The 19,727-nt window shown below is 42.2% G+C and overlaps 2 protein-coding genes across 6 annotated transcripts in view; one reads left to right on the forward strand and one right to left on the reverse strand.

Moving 5' to 3' along the window:
• Positions 1 to 19,727, reverse strand: part of Kair1d (Kainate-type ionotropic glutamate receptor subunit 1D) — a 173,738-nt gene that overhangs the window by 127,086 nt on the left and 26,925 nt on the right. The window lies entirely within an intron of this gene.
• Positions 17,746 to 19,727, forward strand: part of Notum (palmitoleoyl-protein carboxylesterase notum) — a 130,275-nt gene continuing 128,293 nt past the window's right edge. For 2 of the 3 annotated variants that reach the window (XM_070661445.1, XM_070661448.1), the window contains exon 1: positions 17,746 to 18,346. The gene's annotated coding sequence lies outside the window, so the exon portion shown is untranslated. The remainder of the gene's footprint in view (positions 18,347 to 19,727) is intronic. The other variant, XM_070661446.1, reaches the window with a different exon arrangement.

Here is a 19,727-nt window from a genome sequence, read left to right on the forward strand (position 1 = left end):
CACGTTCTTCTCTCTTTGTAAAACAAGGAGTACCGTCCCTTCCTTTGCACCCCCGTAGCGTTTTCCCACCCGCCACGTCTCTGTGTACCCGCGTTTATTTCCCCTGTCACGCTCCATCCTCATCGCGTTTCTATCGGGCATGTGCTCCATTCAGCTTTCGTCAAATTTGAAATCGTGTCATTGGAGGCGGCTGCTCCTTACACCGCGTGCATTGAGCTTTGCGTCAACCACGGCGATAACGCTAATTAATCACGAGATACTTCATTTCCCGTCGTCATTGCCGTTTCGTGTGTTTCAAATTCCACCCGCGGCATGCATACATCGAATCACTTGATTGCCGTCTTAATTACAGATTCGCAATAGACTTTCGAACGCAAATATAAAATCCCGTACGTTCCCGTCATTTATGTAATTAATAATTTTGTACTAATTGGTGCTCTGAGCACCACAAGTTATGAATAACTTATTTTTAATTTACATTACGCAAACCGTTGTCCATAAATCGTATCTTGCCTTCTTGCAAATGTTAAATTCGCATTTAAATATTCAACGCAAATTTAAAATATTAATTTGCAATTTATTTTATTATTAATTTACTTCCAGCTTTAATACATACGTTTCTTCCGTTTCGCTTTACCGTATTTCAGAAGATTACTTCCGCTTATGTTTCTGTAATTTGTAAAACGCTAAGAGGCTTGATAATACAAAGACTCTTCCCTCGGTTATGTAAATCTTTATATTATATTTCTGTAAGCAAAAGTTTTTACAAAATGTAAAGTTTCTAAGTAACTTATTTTTATTTATAAAAAAAAAAAAAAATTGAGATTAGAAAACAACTACAATTTCTTGAACTCGATCGAACTCGTTTTGGATAAATTTTACATTTTATTTTACGTTATTCGTTTCTCTCAGACAAGCTTGATCGCCTAGCATCGTTTGTTTAATTGAATCCGAGCGACTGCGCGTTGGGATAAAGCTCGCGTTCTCTTTGAGATAATTTACAGGGCACTTGATTTTTATTTCAGTGCTTACGCCGTTATAGCTGGTAAAGCTAAGATAAATCGGCGGCCGCTTGATCTCGCGACTTAAATAGCGGACTCTTAGCGAGCTCGCGGATATAGAAACTCACTGTTATCCGATCGTGCCGAGATTTTGCCCCCGGGGGCGACGTCATTCGGAAATTGGAAAATATATCTTTCCCCGGCAAAAAGGTCAACTCGATACACACACCCGGCGCTGCAGCGAGGGATTTTTCCGGGAAGCTGCTTACGACCGTTACGTCTGATTTATCGTGTGCGCGCCGCGCTTTACCACGGTCGAACCGACGAAATTAAGTATCTCGCGATAAGTTCCTTCCCCCGCTTCGACGCAGCCCCGTCGATGCGACACCCTTTATTCACCGTCGCCCGTTTACCATGCCGTTTTTAAGGCTTTATGGCCCGTGGTACTCACTCCCGGGGCTCTCGAGTAAGAGCACTCTGTACAAAGTCGAAGATCGAGGGGAAAAAAGAGAACCCTTCCGTGGAACGAACGTTCTCAGGAATGTCAGGAAATGCGGTAACGCTTCCTCTCCTCGTTTTGGCGTTGTGCGAGATTACCGCCGGGATCCATTAGCAAATGCATTTATGTAAAGCGCGATGTGACATACGCGAAATAAGGCTGATAACGTGTTACGTTATTCTCAGAAGCTGTCATTTAATCAGCCGAACTGTGAGATTAATATCGCGATGATGATCTTTGCGTTTCGTGTCACTAGCGATTATTACGCGATAGTCTTCACTCGTATTACCTTTGCAAGAGAAATCAGAGTTTGTAAAGAAAATTTGCATTTACGTTACGCAAAATATATATACGTTATGTAAAAAAAAAATACCCCATCGCCACCGAAGTTCCCTGGTACACTTTGTGTCTAAATTTTTGCATTAATAGAAAATCTGTTTATCGTTTAGCTGTGTATATCTTTACAGGGAAATAAGGACTTCTCTCGTAAATGAGAATTCTAAAGTAAAATTCACTTGAAATTAAATAAAGGTCGAAGTTTTGTAATTTGCATCCTTTGAAACTTATTTCGCAATTTCTCTACATTTTTAAGTACTTACTAGTTAGCAATCCCCGAGGCACTTTTATTGGACAAAGATCAACTTTAATTACGTCAGAAATCTATACGGGAAAGCAAGAAATTTGTAAAAATTCTACGGAATAAAATAGTTTGCACGAAAATAGCGCGTAATCGAGATCATCGCGTGCACTCGTGAATACCGGGACCGGCCAGATCGGGCAGATGTTTCTTGTCCCTGATACACCCCCAATACTTCTAATACGGTTCCTCGACTCGATGTTCGAGTGATGCAATGAGCGAGGTGAATGAAACTTGGGAATAAGCAAAAAATAATTTATGATTGCCACATTTGTAGAAATCACTACGATTACGAAAAACTTATTTTACAGCGATCTCCCATTGCTTTGACATCAAGTATATTCGTATTATTCATTTTTTTTTTAATTCTCTTTGTTTAATTATTTTTGTTTAATTCGATGAAAAGCCACAAAGCAAATTTATATTTATATATATATTTTTTTTTATTAGTATATTTTATATTAGTACGATATATTCATTTTTAATTTGCTCTTGTGTAGCTTTCTTTATTTTTTTTTTTTTTTTTTTTTTTTTTTTGTAAAGCAATGTACATCTATAAAAATCCGCGCGATTTAAAATGTGGAAGCGCATAGTCAAGTTAATCGTTCACTACAAAAAGAAAAACAAGATAACCGAAGTAATTGCCCCGGCCAGGCTCTCAAGTTTCAAGCAATCCGCTCTTTGTGGTCGTTTGATGGCAGATCGCCGATTAACGGACAATGGCTTTGTTGTTTTGGCACTCGCCGCGAGGTATTCGTGTTTATCTAGCGTCCCTTTCAGACATCACAAACCTACCATGCAGACCATTCTCTCGTTTTAGTTTCTCACCCCTCGTTTACGGCGGCCTTCTTCCTCCTTTACAACTCATGTCATTCGCGTTCTTTCCTTTTCATTCCGATTGACCGTGGAGTTTTCCTAAATTTCTGTTCGCTTGTGCAGCGCCCGCTCGCGAGAATTATTACTTTAAGAGTTTAAGTTGTTCTGCGATAATTTTTCTTTTCACATTTGCTCGTTTACTATTTAAAGCATTTGAAACATATTTAAAGTTATTTTTCTAAATGAATTTTTGACGCGATTTTTTTTTATATCTAACGACATTTAAAAGCTGCTATTGAAATCTCATTTAAAAAAGTGTCCATTTGAAATATTTAAATGTTGTATTTTTACAATTTAATTTATTGAAAATGTTGGAAAATAATTTCAGTTATTTTACTAACAGATCTACATATATATATATTTTCGGAAAAACGAGCAATATGTAGACGAGAGAATTAAGTAATATAACCGTAATTATATATCTATTCATTTAGAAACCAGCAAATGAGCGTTTATATAACAAAAAATGAATGCCGCAGTTTCACGTTCGTTATTTTATGGAAACGCGTTTTAGGTCGAATCGGCTATAGTTGACAAATTTCGGTTAAGCACTCGTCCATTGAGTTGCATGGAAATCGGTTCGATGGAAGCCGAGTTATTTCACGTACATGTATAAAACGAACCGGGGTAGGATTGGAGGAGCTTAACGTAGCGAACGTTATTGCAAAGTTTGCATGTTATTTTCGTCCGAATCCTCTCAACACACGCGCGGAATTCGTTCCGCTCTGTGAGCGTGTCTTAAAAATTCTCAAATATAGTTCGCGAACAATCCCCGTTAATCGGAAGTTTAATTTTTCCATATATTTTCTACGCTAGCGGGTCGACGGCCGAAGTTTACGTCGATCGTCAGCTCGGTTATTAAAATCAATTATCGTTTTAAATATTTTTTTTTTATCAACTCGTTCATTTATTTAATTACATACAATTTTGTAGATGCCACGAAAGTCGCGGTCAATTAAAAGCACACGATGTAAATTGGTCGCTTCTTGCACTCGCTCGTTCGTATCCGGACGCTGTCATAAAACGTAACCGAAAATGCACGTGACGCGAGATGCGACAAGGCGAAGTGAGAAAGTGACGTCGCGTCCGCGAGAATACTACGATGGTTTATTTACAACCGCTTTTCAACAGTTCACTCGTGACCACACATACCGGCACTTGCCCGTCCTCCGCCCTTATTTCACACGCTCTCCCTCGTGTTCATTGAACTCACGCCGTCCGTGCTTTATTTTCACGCGAGATAGGACGGATGCTGCGCACTTTCGCGCCGCACCCATCACGCTTAACAAGGGAAACGCGTAACAAACAAGCAATTTATATCCCACGTCACGATCGTTGGGTACAATATTCCATGACACAGCATCCCTCCGTTTCCTTTTTCCTTCATTTTTTTTTTTTCTTTTACTTTTATTTTCATCATTTTTCTCTGCGGATTACCCGTAATCATATTCTCCTCTTTTCTAATCAGGCAGGCCCCTAAAAAACGATTTACACGATCCGTTTTGTTCCAACCATATTTCAACAATTATTTCGTAGGCAAGCAAGTTGTTCCCGAGGGCAACGTGCACTCGAGAGGACAAATATCATTTTCCGTTGTACTATTTCAAAGATTGAATTCTGTTAGCTTAGCATTAATAAGTGAAAACGGGAAGAAAGGAGAAAAGGCCATTATAAAATGTAATAATTATTCAACGTAACTTCAAATATGTGTATTAATAGCGGTATAAATAACAAAATTTTTTGTATATTATTTTTTAAATAATATTACTTAAATAAAAATATAATATTAACGAAATATAATGTTAAATTAAAAAAAAATTGTTTTAAATTAATTCAACGAAATTGATTTCACCTGCTCTTACGACGTCTGCAAATGCAAATACAGCGTTACTTATTTCGCTAAACCTCTTTTCTCTGTTATTCGCCTCATCTCGTTTACATGCAAGATCGGGATAAATACAGCCGCGCTTCTTTCTCCATTCCGTTTATCCGTTTACTTTTCTTTTTCCCTTTTTCAAACTCACCTTGCTTGCATAATTTATTTTGCAATTTATAATTGTAACTTGCGACGAGCCATAAACGGAAGTTATTCTTTCCATACCTCGCTTTCCTCTCCCTGTTCATGTTTTCTCCCCCCTCTATCCCCTTACATCGCACTCGTGAATGTATGAACGAGTGGATGCATTAAAGCAATGTAGAAACAGGCGTATCTCTAAACGCTTTTAGCCCGGTCGAAATTTACCTTCGCCGATAGCGCAGCTACTTGCTGCCGGACAGTTTATTTTCATGCAAAACGGGAGGGTTTCCGTTACGCTCTCGCGCAGCCGAGTGGAGTAGTACACGCACACAATTGACGATACAAACGCAGCAACCCGGTAATTTATTCTGTGATTCACGACGGCCGAATCGGATTTTTTTATTTCCCACCCGCATTGTAAACTTCCCTATTTTCCAGTCAGAGAATCGTAAACAACGTTGCATTAAAAATAAATTGCTGCAATTATTATTATTATTCCTCGATAATAATATCTACCTCCAATACAAGCTGCTTTTATGTTAATTGTGAAAATCTTGCCGATTATATTTATGAAGGCATTTTGTTAAAGACTTGTTGAATGGAGGCAAAGAAAAGTACAGGTCGGATTCGCGAGTTGTTCGCCTTCACCAGCGTTGACCCTTACTACTCGCGACCGTGTCCAACCACCGGTCCACTCTCCCGCGCTCACGCTCACCCGCAATCGCGAGATAAGATTACTTTGGAGTGGATTGTTCTGCATTCCGCGGTGCACGGGGCAGCCCCCACACGCGCGTACCGTCGAATGCGCCGGTAATTTATGTTGCCAACCGCGCTTGGACGAATAATATATCTTCCTGCTCGCGCTTCCTCTCTTCTTGTTTTTGAGCCGCGATTATTCACCGGCTGAGATATATATCGTTCCAGACATTTCTCGCACACGAAAATACCATTCGGGCGAAGGACCTCGTTCTTTCCGCCACGATAAGTCTTCCGGCGGTCCTTTTTCCGGGGAATATGTCGCCGGGCCGGTATTGCGACAACTAAAACGCATTCGGCGCTTTAAAAACGCATGTTATTTCGGAAAACTCCGTGAACTCGTTCTTTATTAGAAATGTTTACCCCGGCACACGACTGCGGAAAAATTGAGCACAATCCGTTACCAAATAAAAACAAATTCCTTTCTGGCGCGGCAGCGAAAGGCGGGCGCCGTGTTAAACAGGATTAATTGGATTGCATTCGTTAAGGAAAAAAGTAGGCAAAAAAAATTCTCGGCAATACGAGAGAGCCACGCTCTTGTTTGCCAGTGCTTATTAATATTTCTAGCGAATTATAACCGACCTGTTCACCATTTTGAAACGGAATAGCGTGGCGTTATTTTGCAATGTTATTTTTACCGTATAATGCGCGCACGCACTATGTTTTTTTTTTTTTTTTTCTTTCATGAATATTTAAGTCACATCCACTATCATTGGACAAGACATTTCTCTTTTTTATTATACCCACTATTATCGTCCAGTATTTTTCTTTTAATTTTTCGCTCGTGATAACTTATTTGTCACACACGCAAACTGTACGTTTAAACTGAAACAAAAGGCTCGGATTCTTCGCGTTAAAAAATAATTCTAACCGAAAAACAATACAGAACACAGTCATCTTTTATTGCTTATTTAAAAGGTAAAAAATAGAATATCGCAGAAAGTACAAAAATACAATATTTGAAGCTGTAGCATAAAAAGTATTAATAACAATAGCGAAAAACATTCTGGAATACCGAATATTGCAGAGTGTAACATAAAATATTGTTGCAAAAAAATTATTCGGAGCTAAATAAACTCGTAACATATATTTCGCAATAATACGAAGTTGTACAGTACCCAACTTTAAAACGCACTCGCATGAATATCGCAATAAATGATCTCGCTCCGGCGGACGAAATAAAATGTAGCGATACATTTATTTTGGAGTTATTTACGTCGAAATTCTAAAAAGTGACGCCGTATGTAATACGCCGAGGTTTTAGTTGGATTAATAGCGGCGCAATCTAAACCGCGTGCGTGATCAGCACGTTTGCGCGCATAAATTTTACTTATCGAAACGTAAAACGCGCTCTCAAATTTGATCTTGCAACCGCAATACTTCTCGAATAAACACGTCGCGAGTCAGTGGGGTTTTTTTTTTTTTTTTTCATGCTTCTCCAACTCGTGCGTGTTGGTTTCGCATTTTGCGCGCACAAAGGTACGTCCGCGAGTAAAGAGTATCGAGTTATCCTCGCGAATCGAAGCTGTCGTTGAAAATAACGCTCGCGAGCGTGTTGTGCATGTGTGCAACGAGATCGGGCCAGCATCCTCGACGAGGCGGACTCGCGACGTGTCGCCGTCGCCGTTGCGTGGATATCGGAAAAGTATTCGCGCGAATCTTAGGAGACTCTCGAGTGAATCGTTTTCTTCACACCGGAAACGCCGAGCGAAAATCCGCGACAAAGACGCGGCGTGACGTCGCGGCACGGCTCGCGCGCGAAGCGCTTCTTTGTCGAACGACTATGCAAATATTATCGAAGACGCAAACCGAATAGCACGCAAACGGAATCGTTTCGTGTGAGCAAAGCAGAATCGATTCTACGGCTGAATTGGTTACCTCGCAAAGAGACCCTCCGCCGATGACAGATGTTACCAGATAAACAGTTCGTTTTTGCAAACGACACTTCGCCGGAGAAAACAATTTGTAATATTAAAACGATTTTGCCGAAGAGCGTTCTTCACTTCGAAAATCTACGACGCGCTATAAAATATTGAATTTTCCTAGCGTCATAAAAATTTTTGATATTTTATTACGTGTATCACGGCCTTGGAATTAAATTTTGTCAGATAGGTTACGCGATTTATCATCGATCGCATTTTTCTTGAGAGAAAACCGAGTGATTTTAAGAAGACGCGGAGGCGCCTTATTAAATGCAAACCAAGACAGCTGTCGTGAATTATCGCTCTTCTATACGCGGTAAGGAAAAAAGCGAGATGCAAGTGGCGCTTGCGGCAGGAGCTATCGTATCCTCGTGATTTTTAATCAGGTTTTACCCGTGTGCCGGGCGTGTACCTCGGAGAATGCAACGAAAAAGTAATCGAAGACCGTGTAAAATATGCAGGAAAATGCGGGGCAAGTTCGGTAAGCCGCAATTTGCTGAGCGTCGGCGGAAAAAAAAATACAAAATAAATTTGTAGAAAAAAAAAGAAAGAAAGAAAGAAAGAGAGAGCGCGAGAGCAAACAGATCAGATATATTCTCCGTGACAGATGGATCAACCGTAGGCGAAACCCAACAGGGAGCCCCTGACAGTTTCGCGACCATAAATCTTGATTTTCCCTCGGGTCGAGTCACAATCGATACGGAACGAGAGGGACGACGGGTCGAGGCTTTCATCGTTACCACCGCGTGGTTGCTAATGAGGACTCCCCAGAATTATGGCACCGAACAGAGTGGCCGCAATGAAATTTTGAGGATACGGACGATGCGTTTCGCACGTACACGCGCGAAAATCAGGTGAAATTCAGTCGGAAAAGTCAGACCTCTGTTAGCTCACTTCCATGCAAAGTATTACGATTGCATTGTCAATGATTCACGCAGCTTAAGTGCAGCTTGTTCAAAGTCTGTCGAACAATATCGTATTTCTGATTCCACTGTGCTGCTTACACGTTTTCTTCTTTTTTTGTTTGATTTTTTTTTCTTTTTTTTTTTTAGAAGCGAAATAGGTAACGCGAGATTTCGTCTCCTATATTTTCAAAGAATAATATTCAACAGCATAGCGTTTGCTATTTTAATAGAAATAAATACGGCGTGACACGATTTATTTTTATCACGGACGTGTAAATGTAACTTTTTTTATATGTGTTCATAACGCGAAACTTAGCACCGGGACTTAACCGTTTCTACCTCGAAGCAGCTGCTTCATCTATCTGAGCAAGAGCGCTCCAGACTCAGCTAATCGCGCGCTTTTATATCTCTCCGCCACAAGGGTCCGTCTTTTTACGAGACACGCAGGGGTAACATTAAGTCGCCCAGGCGACGACCGTTCACTCGTCACACGCCTTTTTACGACACAATCTCGGACCAATGAAGTTGTTTGCGATGACACAATTTTTTGAGAGTGCATTTAAATAACAAAACCAATAGAAATATAATATTACTTTTTCATTAACAATTTGAGATTTAACTATAGTCTAAAATCGGATAAAACTTAACGAGTTAAAATTAAATATATAAATATCACAGGAAGTTAAATTTATTTAAAATCTGCTGTAATTGAATAAAAATTTTTATTTAATTCCTTCTTTTTTTTCAAACTAAAAATACGTTTACGTAGGAAAGGGATTTGTTATTGTCTTACAGTTTATTCTTCCGGTATTACTACTGTTTTTACTTCTTCTTATCTTCTAGAGTATATGGCAAGTCTTTCGAATTCATTTCCTATTGTTTTCTGAATCTTGACCTGCCGATCGTACGTTCAACTCGACAACCCTTGTAGCGTTACCTCCGTTGGATTTATTTTTCCTGTTTGGTTTTCCGTCAATCTGGAATAGAAACTACACGACTCTGGCAAAATCGCGTAAAGTTCTCACGACTCGCGAGGCAAAATAACCGATGTTAAAAATTTGCAAGTTTCGTATGTCATATAAAATGTTTGTGTCGTAATTTTTTTTCTCGGATTTTAACTAGCTGATTGGAAGCGGCGTCTTACTGATTTTTCTTTTTGGTTTTTATAGCTCCGTAGTATCTCGCGAAAAATATTTTACAGGATGCATACTTTGAAAAGCAAATTTAGCTAGGTGACGACTTCGTTGCTCGTTTGATGATGACGCGATGTGGCATATGCAATATCATAGCGCGTCATACTGTTATTCGCGTGATGAATTTCGAATAGATACCGCCGCGAGACGTTCCCACGTCTACTTGTCGTCGCATTACCGAAACGCAATTGATTCTTGCAAGTAGTCAGCTCGACTATTATTACGATAATATAATTAATTAATTAACTCCAACATTTACGACGGTAAATCCATTTCAGGCACGTTCAACCGTAAACAAATATTTTGCGCGGCCCGTTCTTACGTCTCGGGACGGACAATGGGGCATGCAAATTATTGGAGTATTGTGTTACGGCACCTATTTATTACGAATAATAATGACTCCGATGTGGTTTAGATTCGAATATAATTTTCCATCGCGATTTTTTACCGATTTAAATGTAGCATAATTTATTCATCGCTTTTATTGTACTTCGCATCGCGGGGGCCGCGGAATATACGAGCTGTGTATACACACCGTACACGCATACATTACGCGTGTAATGGCGAATTTTAATGTTTTTATATATTCCCGAATTTAATTAACTCTCGGCATTAATTATCTGTCATAACGTACATACAATAGAATAATTAATTCTTTTTTTTTTTATAAATGGAATATTATGATACGAATTGATCTTTGCGAGTAGCGCGGCACACGTTTAATTAACAAATATAATCGCAATTAAGCTAGTCCCAGTAGATCTAATCCCAGAACTTGGTTTGGTTTTTTTTCTTTTTCCCCTCGCGTTATTTTCGCGATTTCGAAGGAATTCCGGCTACGTGCGGCGATAAAGTGCTCGTGCTTGACGGTAATGCCGCGCGAAGTGCTATTATAATACGCGCGATTATTACACGCAATCGTAATTAATCGTATTTTCGTGAGTGCAGTATTACGCGAGTATTTCGAGCAAATTTGAGAGGCGGAGAAACGCTTGGAAAACACCATCGGGCGATATTAGAGCGACGTTAAAGTCAGCAAGTTATAATTACTTCGCATTTTATTTTTGTTGACGTTACACGTAATTTGTAATTTGTAATTATTTTGCGCGCTTGCCGATTATTCTTTTTGATATTAATTATTATCATTCGTTTCTGTTCTACGCTTTCATCAGACTTTCGGCATAATCCCGACGCTGCCATTTGTGCATTGCATCGGCGAGAAACGTATATTTTATTTTGTAAGTTAATGGCTCTTGGTGATAATTACATCTAAAATAAATTTATTTATATTTTAGAAATAAGAGTATAAGCCTGGAAAAATAATGACAATTAATCGTTTATGCCCTCTTTCATGCCCCTATTTCATGAGTATTTCGCTTCGACACGCTTTTCGATTCAAGATTCTATTTACTTGTAATTAACGCATCAAGTAATCCGAGCTTGCGAACCCGATAACTCATATTACAATTGAACTCCCGATAGTACGCGTTCGCGCTATCGACCGTGAATGTCAGGTGTTCGTGCTGAGCATTATCTACACGCCGGTGCGTTATCCTCGACGCCGTATACAGGATTTACATCCATAACCGCTGCTGGCCATTATCCGTATTAACCGTCGTCCGGAATATTTTCATCTGTTCCTCGGCCATTTTTACCACTCGCGCGGGTCGCTTAATGATCGCGGCCGCGAGACAACGAGCGCGAATCCCTCCCTTTTTTTTTTTTTTTTTTTTTATTTTCCCTCGGCGTATCGCGCGCGGAAATAGCTCTCGCGAAAGGAATTACGGTCGGCGCGCATGACGCGCCTATTTACGATTCATATAAATCGCGCCGGTCGCTGGCTGGCCAGGGGGTAGAAGGGCAACACGCGGGGCGGTCCATTACATCTCGCGCGTAACGCGTACGTGGTTACCGCGATGTGTCATAGCCGCCGGGCGGGCGCGGCCGGGACTAAAGCGCGCGTCATGAATATTTATCCACGGCTATTGCAAAATAAATGTCGGTGCCGAGGAACCCGCGGCGAGACAGAGAAAAAGCGAGGGAAAGAGCGCGGCAAAAAGAAACGGAGGAATCGCGTAATCCCGAGGCCGCGTCTACGTTTCTCCCCCGGGCTCCTCTAGGTCTCCCTGTCGCGCTTGCGCTCGCACGATATCGACGAGAGGATTAAAATTTCATCCGATCCCGCCGCCACCATCGTCGATATGACGACGACGACGACGACTGTTGCGGCTGACTCCCCCGCCCGCGTCTCCCTGAAAGCTCGGATATTTATTTTCGCCGCCCGGATACGACCGCACCTTTGCCAGTCGCTCTCGCCCTCGAAGCCCAGTCCGCTTTCGTGCGTTTTCGTTTCCGTATGAAAAATTTGGCCGCAATGACGACCGCTTGAGTGAAAGCATGGCTCGCCCGGGGCTGGGTGCCACGCTTGAAAGGGTGTCCATATCGGGAATCGCTCGCGAAATGATGTTCGTCGCGAGCTTTGGTTTTCAAGCGGGGTTAGTTCGGCTCCGCGTGCAATTAGAGACCGCACATTCAAAAGAGCTTTTCGTCCCCATTAGCGTCCATCGAGTTCTTTAATGGTAATGAGAATACGACGTGAAATTAAAATATTATTTATGATCATTCGCGATTTAATAAAGATTCTTTGGAGAAATTACTTTCTCACGAAATGCATTTCTTCGCGGAGAAATATTTTCTTCAATAATTAACCGCGACTGCGTAATTAACGAGTGTTTTTTTTTTTTTATTGATATCGATTTATGGATTAACTCGCAAGCTATTGCGTCACGCGGTTCTTGCTTTTTTTTATATACTCAATCGCGTAGATATATATTCTGATTTCATAACAGTACGCTGTTCCGCAGTTTACCGAGATACACGGAAGCTTCCAATTTTATTCATTGCTAACTGTCACGTCAACGATCAAATATCAATATAGTTGGACATTTGCAATTTTTCGCGAACTGTGTAACAGTTCGATAGCATTTTTCTCGCTTAGAAATGTTACCAAAAATTCCTTCCAAAAAATAAAAAAAAATAAAAATAAAAATAGAAAAAAAAAACGAAATCAACACGCAACACATGCACGAACGTTTGGAATTTTTATCTAGCGTAATCCAACATTTTAGAGCGATAAAAAATTTAGAATAGGAAAGTCGGGAACGGATGATAGAATTTCAACGTTCTTAAGAAACCAACGACATAGGCGGGGGCGAATTCCGCGTTGAGGGATGAATTCTTTTCGTTCCATGTATGTCCGCGACGATAGTCCGGCTCTGCAAACTTTGCGGGTTGTTACCAAGTCGATCTTATTGTTCGCCAAAAGGCAGAGGGCTGCTCGCAATCCCGAGGGCTCGCGTCTAATATCCCGGGCCATAAAATTTTTATATAAAACAAAAGAGAGGGAGAGTTACGGCCTCTGAGAGGTTCAGCGCGATGGCAGAGACGTGATATATGATCGCTGCGAGTCGAGCTTTTGGCTTCCGCGACGTGAACGAAGCCTTATTTTCGGAGCCCACCGGCTCGCCGAGTAAATTGTCTAAGGGCTCAGGTAGAAAGCGGAGACGCGGCGGTCGATCGAAACCAGCGTTTGCATCGGTAATACATTAGAAAATCAAAACGCAATGGTCGACAATTGGTGATTCAGATTGATTTCTGCTTCCGCTTTTTGCAAGGGCACGAATTCTGAATGCGCCCTGAAGCGATCGGATCCTTGTTCCGCGACCTTTCGTATTCCCGGGGCGCGAATGTGTCGCTCATCAAATCCCGAAAATATCGGCGGAAACGGAATTCACGCCGACCGCGAGATGGGACATGGAAACGCAATTTCTCAGCGCTCGCGCCGATTTATATTTAATCCGCCGGATCGCGGCGCTCGAAGAGAATGCTTCGTCGAAAAATCACATCTCCGCGTAAGTGGCTCACGTGGTAACCCGCGCGGGGTTACTTAAAATGCTCTACATTTCGCCGTGAGAAAGACAGAATTGTCGTGCCAGGTACGAGAATCGATCGCCGCGTCGAAATGTTAATCGCCCAGGACCCGGGCGGCGATGACTGGTGAACTTCCAGCCGCGTTTCTCAAACGCTGTAAACTTCTTCGGTAAACATACGACGGCGAAGCTACGTAGTGAGGCATTGTTCGTACGGACGATGTCGGAATTCCCGGGAGCGAGTTACCGCGGCGCTGGAACGTATGAAATTCGGGGGTTGCCAGATGTCTCGTCGGGCAGGTAGGTCGCGTTAATCACGAAAGTGCGAGTTCAGATATTTGAATAGATGCAGTTGCTTTGTCCCGCCCGGGCTGACCTCAGGAGCAGACGGAACCCCGCAAAATTATCGCTGACCCGCCGCCATTATCGCGTCCGCGAGTATTATCTACGACGGTCTGCTCTACGGCCGATGCTGATTGATGAGCCCCGTTGAACTTCTCGAGACGGCTGTGCTTTGTTCGAACTTGATATAAAACCATTTCCGACGAAAACCGTAGAGGAAGAATTTTGAAAAAAAAAAAAAAAGAAATCTCCATTAAACGATCCACCGCGCGTGAGAAATTCCGGCGATCCGAGGAACCCGCGGGGCCTGTCGGCTCTCAAAAATTCACGTCTCCATCTCATTCCGCGCTCGTTCAATATTAATCGCGCGTTAGAAAAGTGTCCGCGGGAGCACGCGAAGGGATATTTCCACCGTGTATTCCGTAGAAGTCATAACCGGCGACGGATAATCGGATGGAAGCCTGTTTGCCCTCGACGTCAAGGTTTTCTACGGCTTTCCGCGTTTGACGCCGCATATATCTTCAAGTACCCGACCGGGCCTGTAAATAACGGTCGTCGTTGTCGTCGTCGTCGCCCGACTTTGCCGTAATTCATGTTTTTCGACCGCATTTCCCAACGTTTCCACAGGACGGCCTCGCGCGGCCGCGATGTGTCGTCGCGCAGTAGCGCGTAACATTTTATACCCGTTAGCCCAGCGGGCAAAAAAGTCTCGCGAGAGTTATTTCAGCCAATCAGGCAATCTGGGAATGGGCGGGAACGCGAGTGCGGATGTCGGCGACGAACGAGCGCCGATATTTCGTCGGACAAATGAAACCGTGTACAGGTTTAAAAGATATACGTGCATCGGGGACGCCCGAACTCCCAGCGAAATGATGATGTACCTCGCAAAAAGCCCCCCGTTCCCCGACGTATTTGTCGCCCTTGTTGGCGTGGTCGATGCCGGGAGATACGGCACGTCGCGGCGACGTGAAGGAAACGAGAAAATACAGTCGGGACAACGAGGAATTCGCACCGTACGTACGAAATTTCCGAGAGCGCTCTTATTCTCTCGCGTGATATTCGAAGAAAGTACACATCCCGACTGGAAAACCCTTCGGTTTTCTCTGAAACATCGAGCAATAACGTTTAATCTTTCATACGTTTACACCGGGTGGAAAGCTCGTCAGTTCAGCATCGGCAGATTCATATCGTTCGTATCACCTGTAAATGTCTATATAAATTTAAACGTAATATCAAACTTGCGAAAGAGAGATTCATAAAAGTAATAAAGTTTCATATAAAATTTTAACGAAAAATAGAAGGAAACAAAAATTAAATCTGATAACAACTGTTATCGAACACAATAAAAATCGGCAAGATAGAAATTTTATCATTTACTTTTTATTACTCGAAATCGATTCGACGGCCGTTTTTTTACGTTTCCCCACTCGACGGGCGGGATATTTTTACAGAATTTGATAGCGACTTTCAAGACACGCTGTAATACTTTCCCGGTTAACCTGTGCCGCGTTATTTATATGCCACATACGAACTCGCGCATACACGCGTATTTGTGCACATAAATGTGTAAAGTTTGGATTTTGCTGTACGGCAAAACGATGCCGGAGGGTGCATGGCAATAGTGTTCCAACGGTGTCTTGGTAGCGCGGGTGCCGAGAATCGAAAAGAGCTCGGTAACGACGCGGGAAATAGATGAAAGAGCGGGAAGCTATAACAATAGTAAAAGACGCCGCTCGTGTCGGCTCCAGAACGCACTTCGACCACTTAATTTCATCACACTCGAGTGGACTAGCAGGCGTGGCGGAAATTGTGTCGCACGAGACTTTCGCTTTGAATTACGAAGTTCTGAAGAAAAAAAAAAAAAAAAAAAAAAAAAATCAACGAACGCTATTCTTTTTCTCGTTGCGCTCCGATAATTAAACGTCCGGTATTGGCTTTCTCCAAATATACTAGGCGGCTTTTACGTTCGACGGTATTACAATTATCTTTCGCATCGACGCCAGTTCCTCGATAGTTTATTACAGCGATGTAAGTTTAAGATTCGTTGATACACTCGGTGTAAAAAATGTTATCAGAGGAGGGGGCGCCGCTACATCTGTACCTCGCGTTGTAATTAAAATTTAGGGTACGAGATTAAAGCACGCGATGCCTGTCGGTCAGGCCATCGATCAAGTGCTTATCAACCAAACTACGAATCAACTCGTAGTAGACGCTCCCTCGTGGATGTTGGATCGTGGTGGAATCTAATATTGTCATTGGACCGTCGTCAACGGCGGGCCGCGATGTATTATTAGATATTCTCCATTCATTACGGCGAGTTATTAACGAAGACAGTGACAGATCACACGTAGTCGGAAATTACCGGTACATTCAGAAAATTCCGTGGACCTTAGCAGCTTTTGTCGATTATCGAAAAAATTTCGTCGGCGGGAACAAAGAGCCGCGAGGTCGGATTCGGGATTTGACGTAAATGCGAGATTTATAGGTTCAAAGCGTTACAATTAAATCGCTAGATCGAAAGAGAGTGGATATCGACGGAAACCGCGGTTAATTTTACATTTCCTCGTTTTGCTGGGAAAAATCAAATGGGGCGCGGGACATCGTGAAAATATACGCGAAATATAATTAAACCCGTGTTGTTTATTATTGTTTTATTGTGGAAGATATTTGCGTCTAGTTTAAAAAAATAACAGCGAGTTTTTGCGGAATGTTTTCCGCGCGGGAAATGGATCGCTTCTGCTGTCCCCGTCGCTCGCGGCGTAGCGATGATCCATTAATCGAAAGTTCCACAATATTCCCTGGTCATTCATTCTGATTTGATCAACTCGCATCCCGCCGAGTAACGGTGACGGTTTCGTTCCGCTCGATCCTGCAACCGAGCCATCATCGGCTGTAATTTAATGACAATGATGCACAATGAGGCGGGCAGATGTAATTTCATCTCCTTTCATCCCGAATCGTGCATTCCGTACAGAACATTTTAAAATTGTAAATAACGCGTTTCCGATACTAAAAAAAAAAGAATTAAAAAATTGTAAAACATGTTTAAAAATTTCTAATAATTAAAAACCGAGATAGATTTATTAGTTGCTATTTTACGAAAGTGGCCGCTTGTTATTTCTCTGCCTCAGAGCTTCCCATTGTCGTAACTCTCTAATCTCTTTACTCCTTTAATCGCTTAAAACCCAAAAGTCATTGATATGCCGTCGTTTAGGATACTCTGCTATTCATTTCGATTTCGCTTTCGGTACTTGTCGCAGGGATAAGCGCTTTACGGCCGAAGCGCGCTGTACGTAGATGGCTTCTACGTCATTTGATGACTTCGGAGCAGCCTATGCACGTCAAATACGATGCATATCGACGTCCCGAGCCTACTGTGCGCAAACAATTCCGGGCGTAATTCAATGTACGTGGACGACTGTATCTCGTGCGCTCGCGTGCACGCACGCACACGTGACGTATGTACGCATTCGACGCGACGCGCATCTCTCAATCTAGTTACCGTCACTCTCTACCACTTTTCTTTTTCCCTGCCTTTCTTTTTCTCTCTTTGTCTCTCTTTCTCTCTTTCCTCTTTCTCCCGAATTTATCTGTCTCTCGCAGTCACGTTGCAATCAAATTATATACAGTCCCATTGCAGAGGATTGAATACATAAAATACCATCAACGATTCACCCCGACCCAATTCGATTCGCCGCCGCCCTGTCGGCGTTATTGCCACACCCGTTATCGCCGGGCAAGCTGGCTGTTTCCGGTAATTATTTCGGACTTTACATGCGCGATTACATACGTTCGGCTATTCATAGTATATATCTGATTGCGCGAACTAGCGCCGGCATCGTGCGATAACCAGGAGAACTTACCACTCGAGAGAATCGTTAAATGTGTCGATAACATTTCGCAAGTTATTAAATTTAATACTAAGTACTATTTAAAAAAATCCGTGAGACGCTCTGAATTAACTGAAACTCGATTTTATTGTTCCAGGTAAAGACGGTCTTCCCGCGAGTGTCCAGTGCGCGGAAGGACGACTCGTCACGTCCCATCTGAGAGGAGGAGCAGGCTCTGGACGGGCATCCTGCATCAGCGGAGCAACTTTTAGGTAAACATAAATTTTTTTTAATAAAATATTAAAAAACAAAAACGTTTACCTTTTTTTTTATTAATTCTATTAACTAATATCCTAATACATGTCTACATTAATATTTCTCTTTTTATGTTACAGTCACCGCCTGAACGCTACAACTCCGCTGAAGTTCATGCAGATTGGTGAGTAGTCACATATTATTTTTTTTTTTTTGTAGTTTGTAATCGTTGTAACTCTTGAACTGATAAAACGTCGTCGACGAATTGGGACCTCACGAGAGAGAATTGCTTTACCGTCTCGAAATATAATATTGTTTACCGCGGGCGAAGGTTCAGCGACGCAATTCGAAAGTGCGATTTCACCGGAATTGCAAACTCCTCCGAATTTCAACCCCGGAAACGTTTCCGTTCCGCGGGGAGAACCGGACGTCCAGATTTCTCTAAAACGCGCAATGTAGATGCGGACTATTGTGCAGCCGAAACGTTTAGTCGCAGTCGGAACAATAGTACTTATCACTCGCGTACATGCGACTTCGCGAATAAACTCGCGGATTACTGTAATGCGGATAAAATCCCGACAAGGCGGCCCGACGGATTCGGCGAGGGTGACACTTTTGCGCGACGTGTGTCCCTCACGTCGCGTAATCCTATTAACGACGAATTAATACGCGCGGCACTCTTGACGGCGACGCCGTTTTTCGGCGCGTGCGAGCAGCCGCGTGCGGCGCGAAGTTATCCCGGCGAATTCTTGAGCGCATTACACGTAAATCCTTTACCTTCGTAAAGACGACGCCGGAATTTCGCCCTCGCCAAGAGTCTACTAAGAGGTTAGATGCATGTATATCAGGAAAGATAAGCAGCTTAATTTCGAACGAGATTAGTCCGGACGTTCAATCCTGTACGTAGTCCTCTCTTTGGCACATAACGCGACGCCCCGATATTCCTGGCCAGAGTTAATCTCGGGATTAACCCGGAAGTGAGCCCCCTACTCCAATGTTCCAGCGTTTTTCTACGGTTTGTTATATCGGCAATTTATATTGACGTATAATACAGCGATGGCGTGGCGCCGATTGCCGTTATCGACGCAAAGAAATATACCGTTACATAGAAGAAGAACGTTGAATTATCTTACACGATTAACGATAGTCTTTATCTTTCTGAACCTTACTTTGATTTTTCTTATTAAATTTCTACAATTATTTGTACATTTTTTATAATACATTTAAATGTAACGAGGAAAGAAAGACTGACGTATAATTCTTCTTTATATCTAATTATAACTAAATTGCATTTACCGTATAGAAAGTTGACGCAATTATTACCGCTCAATTAATCGTCTTATCAAAGAGCCATTCGGTAAAACAATAGAATAATCCGTAGCGATTTGGAGTGGTTCGTTTTGACAAAATGGTTTCCGAAACAATCGGAGGAAGCTCGCACGCGTTTTCCGAGCCGCTTTATTGAAATTATAATTGCGACGGGTGAAATCTTCAAATCCAATCTGCCGCTTAGGTATGCACGACGAAATTCGATCTATCGTTCTTGAATAATTTCGCACTTAGTT

This window comes from Cardiocondyla obscurior, linkage group LG09 (genome assembly GCF_019399895.1).
Source record: "Cardiocondyla obscurior isolate alpha-2009 linkage group LG09, Cobs3.1, whole genome shotgun sequence".
Taxonomy (NCBI): Eukaryota; Metazoa; Arthropoda; class Insecta; order Hymenoptera; family Formicidae; genus Cardiocondyla; species Cardiocondyla obscurior.